The 12,384-nt window shown below is 44.8% G+C and overlaps 1 protein-coding gene across 2 annotated transcripts in view; it reads left to right on the top strand.

Annotated features, from left to right (window-relative positions):
* The window catches only part of RXFP1 (relaxin family peptide receptor 1), a 548,429-nt gene that overhangs the window by 217,830 nt on the left and 318,215 nt on the right, over positions 1–12,384 (top strand). The gene's annotated exons all lie outside the window — the stretch shown is intronic.

Below are 12,384 nucleotides of genomic sequence, written 5' to 3' on the forward strand. Positions count from 1 at the left end.
TAGAGAACTAAACTACTAAGCAGCTAGGGTTGTAGAACTAAACCACTACACACAATACAATATGGATAACTAAACCAATAGACAACAGGAGTTGGAGAACTAAACTACTAAACAGCTATGATTGCAGAACTAAACAAATACTCAGTAGATCATGGAGAACTAAACTACTAGACAACAGGGGTTGGAGAACTAAACTACTAAATAGCTTGAGTTGGAGAACTAAACTACTACACACCAGGGTATGGAGACTTAAAGCACTAGACAGCAAGGTGTCACTAGACAAGATTCCACTCTTGGGATCCACAGAGCTGGCGGAACAAACCTCTGTATCTAATACCTCCTTCAGTGCTTCTACCTCCTCCATCTCCTTTATGGCCCCCATCTGTGCCCTCAATCCCTGCCTTAATGAATCTGATGTTACAACACTGAAGAGGGAATCCCCCCATCTCTGTACTGTGCAGCCACGGCTCACTGCATTCAGGCAGTGTTTAAATTAATATGCCTTTGAGATTGCAGTCATACAGATCAACAGTTGTGGACAGCTATACATTCCGAGGTTGAGCAATCGCTGCCTACACTCAACCTGGAGCCAGGGACGGTTGTGTGTGATAACGGTGCAAACCTGGTTTTGGCCCTACGCCAGACCAACCTTACACACATGCCTTGCATGGCTTGAATCCTCAACCTGATGGTACAGCAATTCTTCCTACACCACTGTCTTAGCGTGGATGCGCTGCTGTAGAAAACAATGTCTTTGTGTGATCACTTTCACCATTCCACTTAAGTTGGTATAGAGATCTTTCGGACTAGCAGTTATCCGATTGATATGCGAAGTGGCCACACCGTGGAATTCAACTCTGCACATGTTGCAGCAGTTGTGGCAGTAGCGCCTAGACCTGGTGCAGTATGACATTTTACATAGCCTGGCACATAGCAGTATGGACGTGGTGCAATTCACACTTGCATAGAGGACACAGATGAAGGACCTCGGCACCCTTTTGCATGTTTTCGAAATACCTGCTAACATGGTTAGCGGTGACAAAGTCATCATCAGCATCACTATTACAGTAGTCTAAATGCTGGACCACGCTTTAAACAGTCTGGGTGAGGAGATAGTGGTGGTCCCGGGGGAAGATGAGGAAGCATAGCAGGATGCCTTTAGGGTTAACAATATCTCAAAGTTTAGGTCTGTTGTCTCACAGGCGTTTGCCTTTGGAGGAACAAATGGAGAAGGACTATGCAAAGGATGAGAAGGAAGAGTTGATGGACGTTCACCAGTTAGGAGATGAAGAGGACAATAATTCCCTCTCTGTTGTCCATGGTTGCCACAAGGGGATGGAGGAAAAAAGCTTGAATGTTATCCCGCCACCAACACACTGTGGAGTTGGACCTCATGAAAGAGACCAACTCATGTATGCCTTCTTGCAGCACTATCTGCAACATGATTATTACCCGTATAGTTATGATTCGAAATAGTGCAGACTTTTGTGTGCCAGTGTGTTCTATATATTTTGCTAGTTGCCTCCCCCCCCCTGAAAAAGAGACATGCCCATTCTTCAGTATCAAAATATGCTTGAAGACATTCTTGACAGTGATTTTCCCCAAGACCGCAGTGACTCACACACTTTGCATCACAGTGATAGGCAGGGCCCGTTTTAGGCAAAGTGGGGCCCTAGGCAAAAGTTTAAAATCGGGCCCAAAATGTTAACATATTGCACATCACACAGAAGCATTTCGATTGTATTTACATGCGCTGAGTTCAGGATGCTAAGTGAGTGTGATCCACAATTTTGAAGTTGTTCAACACTTGTTTCCCGGCCTCTTTCCACCATCTGAGAAAGAATGATGGGGACAAAACAATCACTAATGGATCCATCTGTCCCCATACAGTATCATGTTATCAGCAGCACGTCTACATTTTATACCCATAGTCCTTCATATAACATAATGTGCCCCATAGTCCTCCATATAGTATAATATTCTCCTCAGTCCTCCATATAGTATAATACACTCCCCATAGTCCTCCATATAGTATTATACACTCTTCATAGTCCTCCATATAGTATAATACACTCCTCATAGCCCTCCATGTATTAAAATACACTCAGTCCTCCATATGGTATAATACACTACTCAGTCCTCCATATAATATATATAATATACATGAATAGTTTTTTCTATTGTCATAATCAGGCCTTTTTATTAATTCATGATTTCGTTCCATGCACATAATGTGTGGTTATTTACCTATTTAAAATTGGTCTGTTAGCTATCTATTCATTCTTTGACCACCATCATATGGGGTTTTTGTTTTGGGAGAGTCATCATATCATTATTGCATGATTTTGACATGATTGCATTTTCTTGCCTTTTAAATGTTTTTAATGTTTTGCTGTGCTGTATGTGTCTTGAACCAATAAAAATTTGCCTTTTTCATACATATATTGTGGAGTTCCCAAATCAAGATTTACTGCTTTCCCCTTTTTTCTCGATATAGTATAATGCAGCCCACATATAGTATAACTAGCTATGAACCCGTTCTATGCCAGGGTGGCAGGCATTTTTATTGGTATGTGCTGCACCCCTCATCCCTATCCTGGTATGTATAGTACCCTCACCCCCCAATCCTGGTATGCATGGTACCCCCTTATCCATATACTGGTATTCATGGTTCCTTCACCCCACAATCCTGGTATGCATGGCACCCCCCTCATCCCTATCATGGCATACATGGCACCCCCCTCATCCCTATCGTGGTATGCATGGTACCCCCTCATCCCTATTGTGGTATGCATGGTGCCCTCACCCCCCAATCCTGGTATGCATGGTCCTCTCACCCCCCAATCCTGGTATGCATGGTCCCCTCACCCCCCTATCCTGGTATGCATGGTCCCCTCACCCCCCTATCCTGGTATGCATGGTCCTCTCACCTCCAATCCTGGTATGCATGGTGCCCTCACCCACCTATCCTGGAATGCATGGTCCCCTCACCCCCCTATTCTGGAATGCATGGTCCCTTCACCCTCCTATCCTGGTATGCATGGTCCCATCACCCCCCAATCCTGGTACGCATGGTCCTATCACCCCCCAATCCTGGTACGCATGTTCCTCTCACCCCGCAATCCTAGTATGCATGGTCCTCTCACTCCCCTATCTTGGTATGCATGACCCTCTCACCCCCCTATCCTGGTATGCATGGTCCCCTCACCCCCCCTATCCTGGTATGCATGGTCCCCTCACCCCCCTATCCTGGTATGCATGGTCCACTCACCCCCCAAATCCTGGTATGCATGGTCCCCTCACCCCCCAATCCTGGTATGCATGGTCCCCTCACACCCCAATCCTGGTATGCATGGTCCTGCCACCCCCCAATCCTGCTATGCATGGTCCTCTCACCCCCCAATCCTGATATGCATGGTCCTCTCACCCCCCAATCCTGGTATGAATGGTCCTCTCACCCCCCAATCCTGGTATGCATGGTCCCCTCACCCCCCAATCCTGCTATGCATGGTCCTCTCACCCCCTATCCTGGTATGCATGGCTCTCTCACCCCCCAATCCTGGTATGCATGGTCCCCTCTCCCCCCAATCCTGGTATGCATGGTCCCCTCTCCCCCCAATCCTGGTTTGCATGGTCCTCTCACCCCCCAATCTTGGTATGCATTGTCCTCTCATCCCCCAATCCTGGTATGCATGGTCCTCTCACCCCCCAATCCTGGTATGCATGGTCTTCTCACCCCCAATCCTGGTATTGCTGGTCCCCGTGTCCAGCGCTGTCCTGCTCTGGTCGTGTTGTGGTGCTGGACTCAGCGCCTGCGCAGTCCTCGCTTTCTGCCGCCATGTTCTTGAAGACACACTGCAGCGTGTCTTCAAGAAAATGGCGGTGGTAAGCGCCGACTGCGCAGGCGCCGATTCATGTCTGCAGTGGGCGTGTTGTGGTGCCAGACTCAGCGCCTGCGCAGTCCTCGCTTTCTGCCGCCATTTTCTTCAGGACACACTGCAGTGTGTCTTCTACAAAATGGCAGTGGTAAGTGCGGACTGTGCATGCCCCAATTCCGGTGCCATAACCCGCCGTCTCCTGAAGTCACATGAAGGCGCAAGACCCCACGGCAACAGCAACACCATCTCGGTAAGGTGTTGCAGAGATCGCGGTATGTGTTCAGTGCTTATGCATGCCATGATCTCTTGGGAGTCTGCGTCACTCTGTGGGGGGATGCATCACTCTGTCTGGAGCAAGACTGCGCAGGCGCGTCATGCTTGCACAGTCTATAGAGGCTTCAGACAGAGTGACGCTTAGCCCGTTATATTATAGATGCAGCCACCCCATAGAGCATAATGCAACCATCCCACAGAGCATAATGCAGCCCCGCCATACAATGTAATGTAACCCCCATGGAATATAATGCAGCCCCCCTCTTATAGTATAATGCAGCCACCCCTTAGATCATAATGCAGCCATCCCACAGAATATAATGTAACCCTCATAGAATATAATGCTATAGTATAATATAGCCCCTCCATAGAATACAAAGTAGCCCTCCTCATATAGTATAATGCAGCCCCAATAGAATATAATGTAGCCCCTCATAAAGTATAATGAAGACCCCATACAATAAAATGCAGTCCCCATTGAATACAATGTAGCCTCCTCATATAGTATAATGTAGCCCCCTCATAGAGTATGATGCGATCACCCCCCATAGAATATAATGTAGCCCCAAATAGAATATTATACAGCCCACCTCCCCATAGAATATAATGTAGCTTCCCATATTATATAACACAGCCTCCCCCATAGAATATAATGTATAACGTACCCCCCATGGTATATAACACAGCCACTTAGTATATAGCACAGCCACAAAGTACATAAACAGCTGCATAGTATATAGCACAGATGCATAGTATATTGCACAGCCCACATAGTATATAACACAGCCCACATAGTATATAACACAGCCCCACATGGTACATAGCACAGCCCCATGTTATACAGCACATCCCCATGGTATACAGCACAGCCCCACATGGTATATAGCACAGCCCCACATGGTATACAGCACAGCACCATGATATATAGCACAGCACCACATGGTATATAGTACAGCACTACATGGTATATAGCACAACCCCACATGGAATACAGCACAGCACCACATAATATACAGCACAGCCCCACATAGTATACAGCACAGCCCCACATGGTATACAGCACAGCCCCACATGGTATATAGCACAGCACCACATAGTATATAGCACAGCAACACATGGTATACAGCACAGCACCATGGTATATAGCACAGCACCACATGGTATACAGCACAGCACCATGGTATACAGCACAGCTCCACATAGCATATAGCACAGCCCCACATGGTATATAGCAGAGCACCACATGGTATATAGCACAGCTCCACATGGTATACAGCACAACTCCACATGGAATACAGCACAGCACCACATGGTATATAGCACAGCCCCACATGGTATACAGCACAGCACCATGGTATACAACACAGCACCACATGTTATACAGAACAGCCCCACATAGTATACAGCACAGCCCCACATGGTATACAGCTCAGCCCCACATAGTATATAGCACAGCACCACATAGTATATAGCACAGCACCACATGGTATACAGCACAGCACCAAATGGTACATAGCACAGCCCCACATGGTATAGAGCCCAGCCCCACATGGTATACAGACCAAAACTTTGGACACACATTCTAATTCAAAGAGTTTTCTTTATTTTCATGACTATGAAAATTGTAGATTCACTGTGAAGGCATCAAAACTATGAATTAACACATGTGGAATTGTATAATTAGCAAAAAAGAAACAACTGAAACAACTCCAGTCTCCTGTAGATAGATCCTGTTATCAAATTCAAAGTAATTGTGGGTGAGGATGAATTTTATAAGTTTCACCACTGGCACAGCTATGGGAAGTAAAATGGCTCCACAGTATGCAAATCTTTTCATGGCAAAGCTTGAAAGCGACTTTTTGTCCTCATGCCCCATCAGGCCCCTGGCCTACTACCGCTTCATTGATGATATTTTAATCATCTGGACGGAGTCTGAGCAACAGCTAAAGACGTCCCACGAACAGTTTAATCAATTTCATCCCACCATCAATTTAACACTCAACTACTCCAGTACTGAGATTAATTTTTTGGACACCATCATTAAGCTAAAAAACAATGAAATAGAGACATTCCTGTATCAGAAGCCAATCGACCGTCCAACATACCATAAATGGGACAGTTTCCATCCAAAACACATAAAGAACTCTATTATCTATAGCCAAGCCATCAGATACAATCGTATATGTTCCAACCCCATGGATAGAGACAAACACCTTGGTCGCCTCAAAACGACCTTTTTGAATCAGGGTTACCATCCAAGAACAATTGAAAACCAAATTACAAGAGCCACCAGATTGTCAAGGAATCACCTGCTAAATTACAAAGCTAAAGAAGAATATAACCGAGTGCCTCTAGTAGTCACCTACAACCCAAATCTGGAGGTGCTAAGGGGAGCTGCACGGAAATTACAACCTTTACTACAAAAAGATGCCCGATTAAAATCCATTTTTCCAGACCCCCCACTGCTGTGTTTTAGGCAGCCCCCAAATTTAAGAAGCATCATTGTCAGAAGCTCCCTGTCCTCTCCAACAGCTGCAGGAACCTTTCCTTGCAACCAGAAAAAATGTAAAACCTGTCCATCTATAATGACCACGGACAAGATAAAGATCCCCAACTCACATCAGGACTACAAGATCCCAGGTACTTTCACCTGCATTACATCTAATGTGGTGTACTTAATTATTTGTACTAAATGTTCAACTCGGGGTCTGTATGTGGGGGAGACAGGGCAAAAGCTTAGAACAAGGATGAAAGCTCATCGTCACACAATAAGAGAAAAAAGAATGGATCTACCTGTGGCAAAATATTTCTGTGTCCCTGATCACAGCAGCGTGGATATGAAATTACTGGTATTGAAAGGTAACTTCAATTCTCAGAGAGAGAGACGAGTTTGGGAGTACAAATTTATGGCGAACTTTGACACTCTCAGTGCTGGAATGAATGTGTCGCATGGATTTATGTCTTTTTACATCAATTAAGGAATTTCCTTTTAAAACCGTGTGGGGGCATCACAACACAGAACTAGACCCCAATCAGAGGACCATAAAACATCCAGACTCCTTATCTATGAACTGGTCCAATGTTTATATTTATGTTTCTCCCTCTCCCATATTGATAGTTCTGCTTCACGTCACTTGTCTTATCTATTGCATTTTTTCTAGGCTGTATTGTGCATAAATATGTGACTTCAGATTTTGTATTAGTCTAGCCTGATGAAGAGACCTGAGTAGTCTCGAAAGCTTGCAATGTGTTACCATCTTTTCAGTTAGCCATTAAAAGGTATCAACTACTGAGGACTCTCAATCCTGAATATTTTTCTATCTACTGGCTAACACGGTACAAAGATATACATCTTTCCTGTATGTTCTAACAATGTATGCAGAAATAGTATATTAGGGACGACTATCTCGGACGTGGTTTGTGGAACCACTGTGCCATGGCCTGTGGAGAGCCTGGAGGGGCATGACTGAGCGAGCACCAGACTGTTCACTGATTGTGAGAGGTTTGGCTCCCGATGCATGCCAAGTGCCACTCCAAGACAGACCAGTCCAGTAGCTGGACCCAGTAGAACAGATTGGATGGTACAGCAGGCAGAGTTTGTATCAGAGAGCAGCAGGCAGAGCTCATAGCAGAGTGCAGCAGATAGAATTTGTAGCAGAGTGCAGCAGACAGGATCTGCACCAGAATGCAGCAGGCAGGATCTGCACCACAGTGCAGCAGGAATGATCTGCACCAGAGTGCATCAAGCAGGATCTGCACCAGAGTGCAGCAGGCAGGATCTTCACCAGAGTACAGCAGGGACTGGTATGCAACCTCACTGCAGAACAGAAAGGTTGCTCAGGCACCTCCCCAGTGGTTAGGAAGCAATATATACATAATGCCTCTAAGCCATTGGCTGGGGAGGAAATAGCAAGTGCACATGCTGGGCCTTTAAGAGGATGGGAGCGTGCGCGCGTGTGCCCTTAGGACATGGCTGGAAGCCCACGTGGAATCTCTGATGGGAGCATGCAGAGAATGGGAAAGGGGAGAACCGACCGCAGCTTGAGTGAGTGAAGTGACATGCTGGAGACCCTGCCAGTCAGAGCAGGGATCCAGCATGGTGCTAACACCGACACATCGTCCACTACACCCAATTTAGCAAATAGACACCCAAACAGGAAAGTTCACATTTCCAAAAATTAGTAACAGACACCAACAAAGTGGCATCAATTTAACCACAGTAGAAATAGTATAATAGGGCCCGACAGGTCTTCCACTACACCCAACTCAGCAGATGGACAGTTGGACATCTAACCAGGAGTGGTTACATTTCAAACAATTACTGGAAAACACCACCTTACTGTCATCAATTTCACCAGAGTAAAAATAGTATAATGGGGAGCAACATCTCTTCCACTACAGCCAACCCAGCAGATGTACACCCAACCACGAGTGCACATATTTCCAAAAATTAGTTGAAGACACCAACAAAGTGGTATCAATTTCAAGAGAGTAGAAATAGTAAAATAGGGACTGACGAATCTTCCATTACAGCTAATGCAGCAAATGGTCACCCAACCAAGAGTGTACACATTTCAAAAAATTAGTGGCAGACACCAATAAAGTGGCATCAATTTCACCACCTACCCCATTTAGTCCTTGAACATCGACCCTAATCCCCCTTCCACCACAACCTCGCTTTTTCCCAGTCAAGTTGTTCACACAGTGTGCTATGAGCACAGTTTGGCCGGGGTCAGACTAGCGTATGACATCCGATGTGAGAGCATCAGATGCGATATGCTAATGACCCTTGGCTCCTGCTCTGCTGCGCGCGGGAGCTGAGTGTCATGCATCTGTGTTCCGAGCCTCTCGCACAGAGAGGATCGGAGCACAGCTGCGGAGAAGGCAGAGAAATGAAGTTCTCCATCTACTCCATTGCCGGGGTCAGCGTATATCGCTTATATGGGTGCGAGTGAGCTGAGACTCGGCCGAGTGTCAGTGACAATCACAGCATGCTGTGATTTCACTCGCACGTTGAAAACGGCCAAGAAAAAAACTCTGATGTGAGCTGCCCCATAGATGAATACTGGTCCGAGTGCTATGCGATGTTTTATCGCATAGCACTTGCCCGCATTCATCGCTAGTGTGACCCCGGCCTGTTAGCAACTAAAAATTAAATTTTTTACTCTGCACCACCTCTGCACAGCTGAATTCCAGTGGCAATAAATGAGAAGGTGAAATATGGGGTGCTGAATCGAATTAATTACAGAAAAAAAAAAATTATGTGTGGATGAGGTCTGTATGACAAAGAAGATGTGCTTCAAACAATTTAGAACTGAGATCTCCCCTACTGTATGACTTTAGTAGCAGAAGAATTTTTGGGGGGGCCTGTCGATAAGGCCTGTATAAAATTGAGTGGATGCTCTAAACAATTTTAAAGTGACATGTCCCCTATTGTATGACATTAGTAACAGAAGAATTTTGGGGGCTGAGAAAGGGAATGTACAACAGGATCAATAACAGGGTGGCTATGGGAAGTACAAGATCCAGGATCCAGTCTACAATTATTATTCATCTATCCAACACCATTTACCAGAGAGCGTTTGTTGCTCGTCAGAAGATAAGTGTAAAAGATTGGTGTCTCAAGCTAGGCATAAAAGATGCTTGTGAGAAATTGGATGCCAAAGATGCACATAATCTAGAAGATAGCCTCTAAACAATTTAAAAGTGACATGTCCTCTACTGTATGAGGTTAGCAACAGAAGAATTTTTTGGGGGCCTGTAGATAAGGCCTGTATAAGATTGAGTAGATGCTCCAAACCATTTAAAACTGACATGTCCCATACTGTATGATGTTAGTAACAGAAGAAATTTTTTGGGCCTGTCGATAAGGCCTGTATAAGATGAAGTGGATGCTCCAAACAATTTATATAGAGAGGGACATGTGATTTCAGCAGCCAATGACACAAGCCGCTGTGTCAGGACATTGTCCTGATTGGCTAGCCGCAATGTGCACACAGAAAGTTAAGGGAAAAAAATTATTCCTGTGTTGTGCTTACAAGAAAGCCGTGCCTCTGGGCTCTGAAAATCCCCTCCCGTCATCAAACACGTGCCAACCTCTCATGATACACCACCATTGTCGTTGCTAAAATGCTGAAAATATTTTTGTGGCAACGCAAATATTTTCCCGCATTTACCGAATGTTACCGATTTTTACCAAAAATTTTGCTCGGGTTTCCGATCACGAAACTGAATGTGCCATATTCGTGACGAATTGATGGTTGGCGATCGTTTTCCGAACAAATTTGCTCATCTTTAACCATGATGTTGTCCTAGTCTATACAATTAAGCTCTTCACTTAATTTGTTGAAATCGGCTTTCTTAAAGTTCCAGGTTTCGGCATTTCACCTTTTGAATGTTTGATGGAAAGTTACATTGAAACTTAACATGTTATGGTCACTGCTTCCCAAATCCTCCCTGACCTGTAGATCTGAAATTGTATCTGGTCTATTTCACAGGACCAGATATGACAGATTACCTCCCCTGGTTGGTTCATCAACCAGTTGAGAGAGGTAATTGTCCTGAATTGTGGTAAGAAATTGCAGCTTTTAGCAGAACCAGAAGATTCTAAGTCCCATTGAATGTCTGGATAGTTAAAAACCCCATAATAAGAACCCTAATACTATTTGCTGCCATTTTAATTTGTTGCAACACTTCATCCTCTACCTGTTCAGCTATATTAGGAGGCTTGTAGCAAACTCCAATTAGCAACATTCCATTATTGCCATCCCCATGTATATTTACCCATAGTGACTCTACATTTCTGTAACTCCCCCAATGTCTTCATTGAGGACAGGTTTTAATGTGGATTTTACAAAGATGCACAGCCTCCATCTATTTTATCTTTCCTGTTCTTTCTAAATGTAGTGTTACTCTCTACGTTTTGCTACTCAGTTATAGCTCTTATTAAGCCAGGCTTCCTTAATGCCCACCACATCGTATTCTGTGACTGTCATAAGGGTGTCCAGTTCATCCATTTTGCATTTGCCAGCATACATTTAATATTATTAGCACATTTGTTACTCCTACTCAGCTCTCTGCTTTCATTGCATACCCCAGCCCCCATAAATTTTCATTTACCCCTACTGCCTCAATTCCTGCCTCAATCCCTCTGTCTACTCTATCTGTCCCTTTATTAGAAACAACTAACCTCCCTCCCCCAGATTCTAGTTTAAAAGCTCCTCCATCAGTCTTACCATTTTTCCCCAAGCATATGACTATAGCCTGTAAGTGAGCTTTACTTCTATGTATGTAATATATATACAGTTGTGGCCAAAAATATTGACACGCAATTCTGGTAACCATCAATGAGTTTCTTACAATGCTCTGCTGGAATTTTAGACCATTCTTCTTTGGCAAACTGCTCCAGGTCCCTGATATTTGAAGGGTGCCTTCTCCAAACTGCCATTTTTAGATCTCTCCACAGGTGTTCTATGGGATTCAGGTCTGGACTCATTGCTGGCCACCTTAGAAGTCTCCAGTGCTTTCTCTCAAACCATTTTCTAGCGCTTTTTGAAGTGTGGTTTGGGACATTGTCCTGCTGGAAGACCCATGACCTCTGAGGGAGACCCATCTTTCTCACACTGGGCCCTACATTATGCTGCAAAATTTGCTGGTAGTCTTCTGACTTCATGATGCCATGCACACGGTCAAGCAGTCCAGTGCCAGAGGCAGCAAAGCAACCCCAAAAAATCAGGGAATCCCAGCCATGTTTGACTGTAGGGACCGTGTTCTTTTTTTTGAATGCCTCTTTTTTTCTCCTGTAAACTCTATGCTGATGCCTTTGCCCAAAAAGCTCTACTTTTGTCTCATCTAACCAGAGAACAATCTTCCAAAACGTTTTAGGCTTTTTCAGGTAAGTTTTGGCAAACTCCAGCCTGGCTTTTTTATGTCTCGGGGTAAGAAATGGGGTCTTCGTGGGTCTCCTACCATGCTGTCCCTTTTCATTCAGACGCCGACGGATAGTACGGGTTGACACTGTTGTACCCTCGGACTGCAGGGCAGCTTGAACTTGTTTGGATGTTAGTTGAGGTTCTGTATCCAACATCCGCACAATCTTGCCTTGAAATCTCTTGTCAATTTTTCTTTTCTGTCCATATCTAAGGAGGTTAGCCACAGTGCCATGGGCTTTAAACGTCTTGATGACACTGCGCACGGTAGACACAGGAACATTCAGGTCTTTGGAGATGGACTT

This window comes from Dendrobates tinctorius, unplaced genomic scaffold (genome assembly GCF_039654945.1).
Source record: "Dendrobates tinctorius isolate UK_male_01 unplaced genomic scaffold, ASM3965494v1 ptg000008l, whole genome shotgun sequence".
In the NCBI taxonomy this organism is placed as follows: Eukaryota; Metazoa; Chordata; class Amphibia; order Anura; family Dendrobatidae; genus Dendrobates; species Dendrobates tinctorius.